This window comes from Pinus tabuliformis, chromosome 5_1, assembly GCF_031772625.1.
Source record: "Pinus tabuliformis cultivar Carrire ecotype Pingquan chromosome 5_1, CPIR1, whole genome shotgun sequence".
Classification (NCBI taxonomy): Eukaryota; Viridiplantae; Streptophyta; class Pinopsida; order Pinales; family Pinaceae; genus Pinus; species Pinus tabuliformis.
The window spans coordinates 243639364-243650131 of record NC_142305.1 but is presented as its reverse complement, the minus strand read 5'-3'; the positions used below and the strand labels follow the sequence as shown (position 1 = coordinate 243650131).

At 33.3% G+C, this 10768-nt stretch overlaps 1 pseudogene; it reads left to right on the top strand.

Moving 5' to 3' along the window:
* Positions 1–393: 393 nt before the first annotated feature.
* On the top strand, positions 394–6409 carry LOC149164324 (putative histone H2A variant 1; annotated as a pseudogene).
* The last annotated feature ends 4359 nt before the right edge of the window (positions 6410–10768 follow it).

Sequence of the window (10768 nt, the reverse complement as noted above, 5' to 3'; positions counted from 1 at the left end):
CAAGCGCCCAATACCATTGCTGATTGCTCCGAAGCGCGAAGGTTTAAGACAACTGCTCATCAACCATTTCTCAAAACTGAAAAGCATTGTCCAGGTATTCTTGTAATACGGACTTCGGCATCATCAAGTACTTATTATCAACTAGGTCATGTCTTCCATTAACTGCCTTTGATGCTCAAATACAAATAGTCCTCCTGCACTTTTGCACTGCTCTATTTAGCTGTTTTTTAGCTGAATAATCCATGCTTTCTGGACAGCCGAAATTTATTGACATGTAAAGTGGGTTCTTCTTGTCTAGGTGCGTGAGAGGAGGATCTGGGAAGAAGACGCCATCTTCAGGTCTATAAGAGAGATCTACTCGATTAGAGTATCCAGAATTATATACCAGGCACGATGGTTGTTGGAGAGAATCAAATTGGCAAAGGTGCCAAGGGCCTACCGCAAGTGAAAGGCAATAAATTCGGCCAAGGTGGGAAGCTCTCACGGAACGGGAAATCCACCGCTGCCGCTAACGATAAAAATGAGAGGAAAAATCCGGTTTCTCGCTCCGCTCGTGCTGGCCTACAGGTTTAGTGTTTCCCAGATTTATATTGCATTGAAACGTTAGTTACGTTGAATAGTCTGTTTTCCAACGTTTATGTTGGTAACCGTTTCGAATTGAAATATATATATTGTAGGGGAACTTTACTATTGAACCAGATATCCTTATAAGAGCTAGTTTCATTTCCAAGGAGTTTGCTTTTAGTTGATATCCAAGGGTTTCAACATAAATGTTATTCTGGTCTGTTTTCCAATATTGCTTTTGCATTGAATAGTTACTTTACATGATTATAGCATTTTGGGTCTTTTGATGTGTTCATAAAAATGTAATTTCTTCTGATTTTTCCTATGTTGGTAATTTTTTGAATTGAAATATATATAATATCAACTTTACAATTGAATGAGAGATTCCTGTAAGAGCTAAGTTCATTTGCAAGGAGTTTGGCTTTAGTTGTCAATTTTAACAAATGTTATCCAAGGATTTCAACATAAATCAAGAGAGTTTTACATTTTACAGGGTAACCCAAGGTTGGACACTGATGTCTTTACCAAAACTATATAGAACTTAGGACATATGGATTTGAACTCCATGCTTACAGGTTACTAGTTTTTCTGCCAAAAAGAATCATTGCCCTTTTTCTACCAAGAAAAATCATTGCCTTAAAATACATGAGAAAAATGATGAATATGGATGACATGCATTTCGTATCAAGGTAGAAAAATGCACATTTTAAGCTGAAGGCATAGATTTTCCCTTTCTTCCTCAATAGCACAACAAAAACAAAGGAGGAATATGTTTTACTGAAGCAAATGAAATTAAAATTGGGTTTCACATGGTCTTATGATCCTTTAGGGATAACTTCAAAATTAAGTGTGGAGGAGAGGACCCCACCTTATGTACATACACCTATACCATAAATAAAGCAATATGCAAATCAAGACTGGAAACATAATACACTCCATTAGGTTGAAGAGCAAATTGTGAGTGAGACATCCCTACAAACTCCTATATCAAAAAAAAACTAAGAGGTCAAGCGAAGGTATGTCTCCTACAGAGATCTCAAGTTGCAGACTTTTTAGTTTTCAAGAGAAGAAAGAAAAAAACACTCAAGAGGAATCCTCACAGAAAAGGGTTCACACTAGAAAACTATATCCTTTCTAAGTAGAAAAATATTTTTTTAGGTACACAGAGATTAAGAGGAATAATGAAGCATTGAAGATCACAACTTATTTAGAATTCTGGAAACTGTATTCTACTACCCAACATACACTGTTGTCTTCATTTGACACATAGAAGAGACATTTCCAATTATCTTTCTTGGAACCTATAGTTCTAGTGGGTGAAAGTGGGGAATCTTACAAAACATGTGTCTTTGCTTTTGACACCTAGAATGTTCATGCAATTGATTAGATTGACTTGCATAAAACAAGATGGTGAGATGACTTATTCAACATTAACAAGTTCAGTCATAGAAGCATACAATATTTATTCACTTCTTAAGATGGAAAGAATGTCATCCTTGGCCAAAGACGCCAGAACTAAAGCTCTTGAAGATTTATTGATTAAACTAAGATATGATCCTACTCACATTAAAGCAGCTGAGGAAATGATACAAAACAAAAAAAACTCAAGATTGTAACTATAAAGCACCCACTCATCACCAAATAAATTACTGAGCTCCAAGTACAGAAATATTTTTTTTCAAGTTGATAGTTGAACAAAATGTTCAAATTGATAATATTAAGGCAGATATGGAGATACCTTTGAAATAAAAGGAACAATTAGAAGCCACTAGTACATTAGCAAATCAAACAATGACAACAACCTCAACAGTGAAAGAAAAGGAACATTAGAAGCCAGAAGTACATTAGAAAATCAAACAATGACAACAACCTCAATAGAAATAATAGAGTCAACCACTCCAAATTCCTCTGAAAAATTAGTGAAATCCCTCATAGATTTATCATTGACCAACAAATAGAATAAAATATTGTTAGCAGCATTGAATAAAAGCCACAAGTACATTAGAAAATCAAATAATGACAACAATCTCAACAGAAAGAACAGAGTCAACCACTGCAAATTCCTCTGAAAAATTAGTGAAAGCCCTCAAAGATTTATTATTGACAACAGAAGAAAATAAAATATTGTTAGCAACATTGAATAGAAGCCAAAAGTACATTAAAAAATCACAGATTTATCATTGACCAACAAAGAAAATAAAATATTGTTAGCAGCATTGAAAATATTTGAAGACAATAAAATTAAAGCTCACAATGCATATATATTAGAAGTGTATAAAAAAAAGCTCAATCAACATCTTGAAAAGTATGAAGACCAATGATTATTAGCAAATATAATATTGGTGGAAGATAAGCAAAACATGCAGTATAATATTAATGCCAATATCGCTGAATTATTCTAATTCTTTAAAATTATATTTCAACAAGAAAATTTGGTAGAGGATGATAAGACAACAATTGAACAAACAAAAGTTGAGATTGAACACAGGCCAACAGAAACACACAAAACCATCAAGGTGTTGAACTCAAAAAACCAACGATAAGCTGGAATAATTACAAGAGAATACAGAATACTTAGTCTATTGCACGAGAAAGGGTTTCCACCTTTAAGAGCTTCTAATGGAAAATTTATTCCATTAGAAACTTAGGATGATAACCTATGTAGTGTAGCTAGGGATAGATCTAAATTTGCTAGATTAAGAGGGATAATAAGCAGATAAGCTGTAATTGAAGGTTTACAACATGAAATTTTTATCTAGCATGATATTCATCACATATTTCTTAATAAACTAGCTTTTGAAACATATACATAAGTGGATGAAAGATTTAGAAGCATGGTAGGCTTCCTTATTCGTAGAGAAAACATATGGGATAAAATATTGGAGCTCATGAGTAAATCAAGTAGAATTCTAGTTGAGTGACAAAAAAAAGGGAAAGAAAATCCTAAATATGAGGAGCATTGAACATAAGAGGAAAATTATAGCTAAAATCATCAACAAAAATCTTAGAAGGTTGTGAAAAACATCTAAATCAATCCATAATTGATACTATTTAGTTTTGTTTTTGAAATATCTAGATCATTTTAGTAGATATTATTTTTGTAATAAATTTTATTTCAAGTCTAAATACTTTTGAGATATACTATAAACATTTTGTAAAAAAAGTGGAAAGGATTGATTGCCCAAAAAAGAGAACATCATTCATTTGATTGTAAGTTGTGGAGCTCAATTGAAGTAATCAATTCAATCATACAAAGGCAGTTTATTTCAAGATTCTTGCTGAAGATAAATGATGATGTCTCTCTAATTGTAAATTTGTCTTTCCTTCTAGTTTGTACATGGATGCACCATGTTATTTGTTTACAAGAAGATTTTGAGTATAATTTAGTCATACTATTTTTTATCTGCCTTTTTAATAAATATAAATGTTTGCCTTTTGAAATTAAATATAAAATTCATCTTTGCAACCTTTTGTATTTAATACATCATCATTCTTATTCATATCATCCTTACCACAACAACTTTGTAAGATCAAAGAATTTTCCTACTTGGCCCTCTTTTAAGATGCTCTATATATTTGTGATTGATTGCTAAAATTTTTTATGAATCCATGCCCAATGGACCTCTCCTTCATCACCCAACCACAATTTTAAAACCTAGCTTTTGATGTTCATAACTAACCTAAACCCTAAGAATGTTATTGAAAATTCACATAAAGAGAGCCCTCCTTATGGTAGAGGAGGTTTGTGGTTACCTCTCCAATTTTCCTCTTGAGCCTCCAAAAATATAGAGTGCTAATAGTATCAAAGCTTAGATTAAAAAGATAATGTATCTTGAAGCAAGAAGGGTGTGCTTGTTAAAGGGAATAGTTTGTAAAAGAACACAAGCCTCCTATACAATGTTCAATCAAATGCTAGTCAATCATCCTTGCTAAATTTTGTTCTCATTGCAATAGTGTTAAGTTTATGTATGTTCTATGTTTAGAGCAATTTAATTCAATTTTCAGAGTTAGCTCAATATATTTTCAAGATTAGCAATCACATCAGCCTTAAATTAAAGTGGACATAGAACATAAACATAAATAGCAGAAGACAATCCAAGACAAGAGGACACAAGATGTGGAGAGGGACAATCAATTTTTCTTATTCTTCTTATATGTTCTTCAATAGATTAGTGGATAGATAGAGAGATAGTAGATTTACAATAGAAGCCAAAGAGCCTAGATCATACTTTGACTTGTCTAAATAAGAGCATAAATAATAAGATCAATTGAAGACAAGCTGGTTCTTGTCATCATGATGCACCTGAGGGTGCTGCACCATGCCATGTTGCACTACTGTCGCATTGTTTGGCAATGTCCTACCCATGTGGTTGCTACACCATTGCTACTTTTGTGTACTTGCTAGACCAAGTACTATACTGCTGTCCCAATTTACTTGTAGCACTATGCTGGTGCTGTACATGCTTAACCATGTTGTTACTGTCCATGCTTCAGCATGCTTGCAGCTGTCCAATGTGTCATCATGCTTGCAGCTGTCCTATCTTCTTGCTGCAACAAGCTTCATTGTTGCCCCATTGTCATCATGCTTGCAGTTGTCCTATTTTCTTGCTCCACCAGTTTCATTACTGTCCCATTGTCCTCATGCTTGCAACTGTCCTACTTAGACATGCTATACCTTGCTGTCCATGTATTGATCATGTACACCTTCTACCTCTAAAATAGTGGCCTCTCTTAATTTGTGGAGCATGTTTTTAGTTCTTTTACTTGCATTTGCATTTGCCATTTTTCTACAAATTTGACTATCAAAATCTTGATTCAACTTAAGTTATCCAGTGTTTGGGGCCACATTAATTTTCCAATGCACCTACCAAATTACATTATCTTCATGTCCATACCATTCCTTCAACCCATAGACATTCTTAAGAAAAATTTTGCTACAGGATCACATCTGCTTGCCATCTATGCAAACTAGCTTTAGCTAACCACAAAATTGGTGACTCATTTCAATCAAAAGGGTAGATGAACTACCTTTTGCCAATGTAGAACACACTAAATGGGAACTAAATCAAATGTAAATTATATGATGTCAATCAGTTATGTACAATGTGTATCGATTAATACATACACTAAACTGTTGAATTAGTTTCCTGATGTTAGTGTACTCCAATAACAATAAACCATAATACAAACTAACCCAATTTTTAATATAGAGAAACAGATTTATAACAATTCCATTGATTTTTATTTTTTTTTAATGAAAAAAAAACATCATCAATGAAGCTATATCATTTTTCAAATACTATGAAGCATTGTGTGAAAAATTCCTCTAATATTTGAAGTCTGTTCAAGCTGTTTTCATTTTTTGGCTTGCATTTCTATCCATTTATTTTCTTTAAACTTTCAAGTCTAAATCTTGATTCTAATGAATTAATGCTAGCAACATTTTTCCTTGAGAGAAATATCTTCTTTGAAGCTTTGTCACAATTCAAATACTCACACAAAGGGCTCCTGTGATATGTGGATTGAAATGTTTTTCTTATTGCAGTTCCCAGTGGGACGGATCCACCGTCAGTTGAAGTCGCAAGCATCTCAAAATCAAAGGGTGGGAGCTACTGCAGCCGTATATGCTGCAGCCACTCTGGAGTATGTTACTGCAGAGATTTTAGAATTGGCAGGAAATGCTACTAAAGATCTCAAGGTGAAACATATCACCCCAAGGCATCTACAGCTGGCCATCAGAGGAGATGAAGAACTTGATACCTTGATCAAAGGTACCATCTCAAGTGGAGGTGTGATCCCTTACATTCACAAGTCTCTTATGTGAAAATCCGCAAAGAAAGATTAGTTTCTATGTTTGGGGATGGTTCCAATGCTTAGCTGAACGGAGTGCTGGATCGGTACACACAAGTGAATTTAGGAATGGACTATAGTCTACCTTATTTTGTTGTATGCGGTTGGTTTGAACCTTCTTCATATATGTGTGTTTTTTAAACTCATTGAGACTGATATTTCATACAGGTATTTTAATTTTTATTATGAGAAAATATATAAAGCATGTTAATGTTTGGATGTTTAGATAATTATATTTATTGTTATTTACTAATATGTAATCATGTTGAGTTAAGCATTGATTCAAAATAATATGTAATTTATATTATTATTATTTTCTGTTTAGGTTTTATTTTAAATTATTTTTTTATTATAATGTTGTTATGCATTGTGATATAACTATGTTGAGTAAAGAATTCATTCAAAATAATTTGTGATTTCCATTATTATTATTCTTTGTTTATGTTTTCTTTTAAAAGTTTTGATTTATTTTAATTAATTTGTTTTAGAGATATAATAAAATGTTACTTTATTTTTTGAAATAGTAAATTTTAAGGATATAAAGTAATATAGGTTTGGTTTTAAAAATAATCCAATGTGAGAATTTTATGTTATATATGATTAGCTAAAATTATTTTGATTATTAAAACAATTTTAGATGAACATTCATGTATAAATATATATTTGTTAAATGAAAAAATATTTTCATATTCAAGAGAATAGAGTCCTCATAAATTTTGGTGTCCATTGAGATTGATTCAAGTGAAATTCTCACTACACTTAGTTCTATTCTAGGGTAGAAGAATGTGATTGAATGAGTCCTCAAACTCCTACATAAGAGCTTCTATACCTAGGTTTGTAATCTTTTTGAAAATCCCCATATAGGAATGGATTGGAATTTTGAAAGTGAGATTTGTTTGAGCTAAAGTCACTCTTGAAACTTAGACAAGCGTGAAGTCTCCTCATTTTATAGCCATGACTCATGTAGATGTCAAATAGTTGTCAAGAAATGTATGTAGATAGAGCCCCTAGAGTCTTTAATACACTTGCATGTATGCAACAAATCTTATATGGTAATAGGACTATTACTTCTTCACACGTTGAATTATTTTAGAGCATATCCACTTGAAATCCAAAAAAAAGTTTTTCCTTGAGGTTCTAGTGAGGAAGGTTTAGTATTTCATTCTTACAGTGGTATTACAACAATTCTAGTAATACTCCTTACTATTTTTCGAAGTATAAGAACCTTGTGAATACTAGGCCTATTATTTTGACATATAAATTACAACTAGACTCTTATACTCAAATTTTCTTATGCAAAATCATGTCACTATGAAACTTCAAGGGCTACTGAAAATTGGAGGTGAGAGGAACATATTTCCTATGCTATCTCTCACTCCAACTACATACGTGATGAGAATAGTTACTGCATGTTAGCTTGATTTTAATTACATCCATTTCCTTAAGAAATCACATAAAACATTATCACATGACTGTAACTGAGAAAGAACATGAACCATAAATGCATGAGAGACAAGCACAAAAGCCCATAACCAACTCCAAGATGGGAAACCCTTGATAGGATAAGTTTTCATCATTGGCCTTAGACTAAAAAATTATGTGTGGTGTTCGCGTTAAACTCATTCATTCACACCATATGAATTGTACTACAGTACCTTGAGAATTATTAACATTAATGGTGGTTTCTATCACATCTCTTAATGAATTGCATCATTGGATGGTAATTATATGGTGTCTACCATGTTTGACTCTAACTCCTTTATTCACATGGTTAGACTCGTACATTGAATGACTTAGTGAATGAGATAGAAGTCCTCAGGTCTAGTTACATCAAACTTGGTTGTAGTTTTAGGATCAATGCAAAACTATGAAACATGATGGCTATGACCATATAGTCATATAATAATAGATTCACACTTTTTCCTTAGTGGACATGTCTTCTTGATGATTTTACATGTGATGTTAACTTATGTGTTGAGAATGGGTATGCGTTAAAAGATGTCATGATGTAAATGTATTGTAACCGATGATGATCTCCACCAGTTCTTCTTAATGTTAACTTGTCACAAGATAAATCACTTTAGTCATTAGTCGATGTTTCTAACTTTGTGCTTTACGGGGGAATTTTTTACTGGCCATTTTGTCACATCTTGTCAATACCGCAAACCGAATTATCCATGAACACCTTTTCATCATCCATACAAAAATCCCCATGTATGACTCTCCAAAATCCATGAGTTTCTATGTCCAACTGCCTCAAATCAATGCTTTTAAGGCCCAACGTAGCATGACCATTTAGGGATCTATGTTCAGCAATAGGTTTCTAAGTTCTGCACCAGCGCTGATGAACAACACGTTGTCCCTTGTTGGGGATGAGTTGATTGTATAAATTCAGGAAATTAAAAATAAACCCTAAGCTTCCTCTTATAGAAGATTCCATTAGTTTTTTCAACCATTTACCTTGGATAAGAACTTCGAATCGAGTCTAATCCTACCTTGGATATTTCACCTCTTACCCCCTCAACCCATCCTCCCATCAAGGGTGTATCTGAGGCTGAGATTGATAAATGGATAATAATTCCTCAACTACCACACTTTCCTATAAATTTACAACCATCTAAACCATCAACGTTGGATTTTGTAGACTAATCATATAAGAATGTTCCTAAGAGATCTATTACATTAAAGTTTGATGATTTGTTTCGTGCTATCCTTAGTGATGAAATGCAATGGAAAATATTAAACTATGGATGCATTTTATGGAAAGCCCATTTGAACCGTCAGAACACAGTAAGTTCTTAGAATATATTCCTTTTGTACAATAATTCATCCAAGGCTTTGGTGAATATCTTGCGAACGATCATAGGTTTACCCAAAACAATTTGATGTTTAACTTTGGTTAAAACTAACCACTCTAGATATTCTTTCATGTACTCTTTGAGTGAATAGTTTTCTTCATAGAATGGCGAACATTCTCTAACTGTCATTTCTTTGACAGTTTTATAAATGGGGTGAAAACATTCTCCAATATTCTGTTCGAAGCATAAATCACAATGTTTTCTACAATATGACTTATGGTATATAGGATCTGGTGCAGTTCTATTCACACCATGGTCACGCCACCAATATCGGAACGAGTCACATTGCTGGTTACGCTAGAAAGTGCGTGTTGCAATAAACTTCGACTTTGTATAGAGGTTAGTCCAAGCCGGAGGCATCTTCAAGATTGACAGAGGGTAGTGGGTGGGTCACAAATGGCCTTTGTCAGTCCAGTGCAGTGTTTGGGATAGAAAGAGGGTGCAGGGATGAGCCAAAGGAACCGGAACCTCACATAGCACGATGGCGAGTCCAAATTTCCTTGTTGGAATTGGGGTCCTCGGAATAATCAATGGTGTCCAGGTCCATGACTAATCGACAAGGAGTAGGTCAATGTAGGTTACAGTCTGTGTGGAATGCGGGATGACCACAGTAATGGAACGCGAGGGATCCCGTGGCATGCACGACGGAGTGAGGAAAGCCATGGAGGTTAACCGAGACCGTTAGGTGTGTTGTAGCATTTTTTGGTTTTGATTAGATAGAATATTTAAAAAATTGTTAAGTGAGGATATGGACATACAATAATAAATAAAATGTTAGTTTAATATATATATATATATATATATATATATATATATATATATATATATATATATATATATATATATATGATGATGATGTCCATATCAAAGAAAATGTTATGATAGTTGCTCTAAAAAATCAAGGAAAAAGAAAATGTTAGGTAGAAATAAAACAAATAAACTCTGAAAGTGGTTAAGTCTAAATGCCACTACTCTTTTTCTGCAAAATAATGGTTATGTGTAGCTTGTTTTTTAAATGCCACAACCCATGACAATCAAATTATTCAATCTTGACTACTTCATGCTTTAAATTTGATGCTATAGTTAGAGGATAAAGATCTATCCAAACTATCTAATATTGGGAGATCAGTAGTTAAGTAGAGAATAATAAGGTACTCATTTGTTTAATCTGAGCCCTTGGAGGTTATAAGGGTAGATTTAGATAGTCTTTTTTTGTTGAATAAGAAGAAAGGATAAGGGTTTGCTAGCTTAAATGCATCCATTAAGTGAAGGAATGAATGATAGGATAAGCAAAAGGTAAGTAGAGAAAGATTGCAGAAGTTTAATGGTTGATTGGACAAAATGAACATTTATCATGCTTCTATGCTCATGAGGCAATTACACAAGGCAAATGAATGTCTATAACATCAAGTAATTAACTTCCCATTCATCCCTATTCATTCCTATATTCACTAATTTCCCCTTCCTACCTTCATTCAGTTCATAATCATTCATTT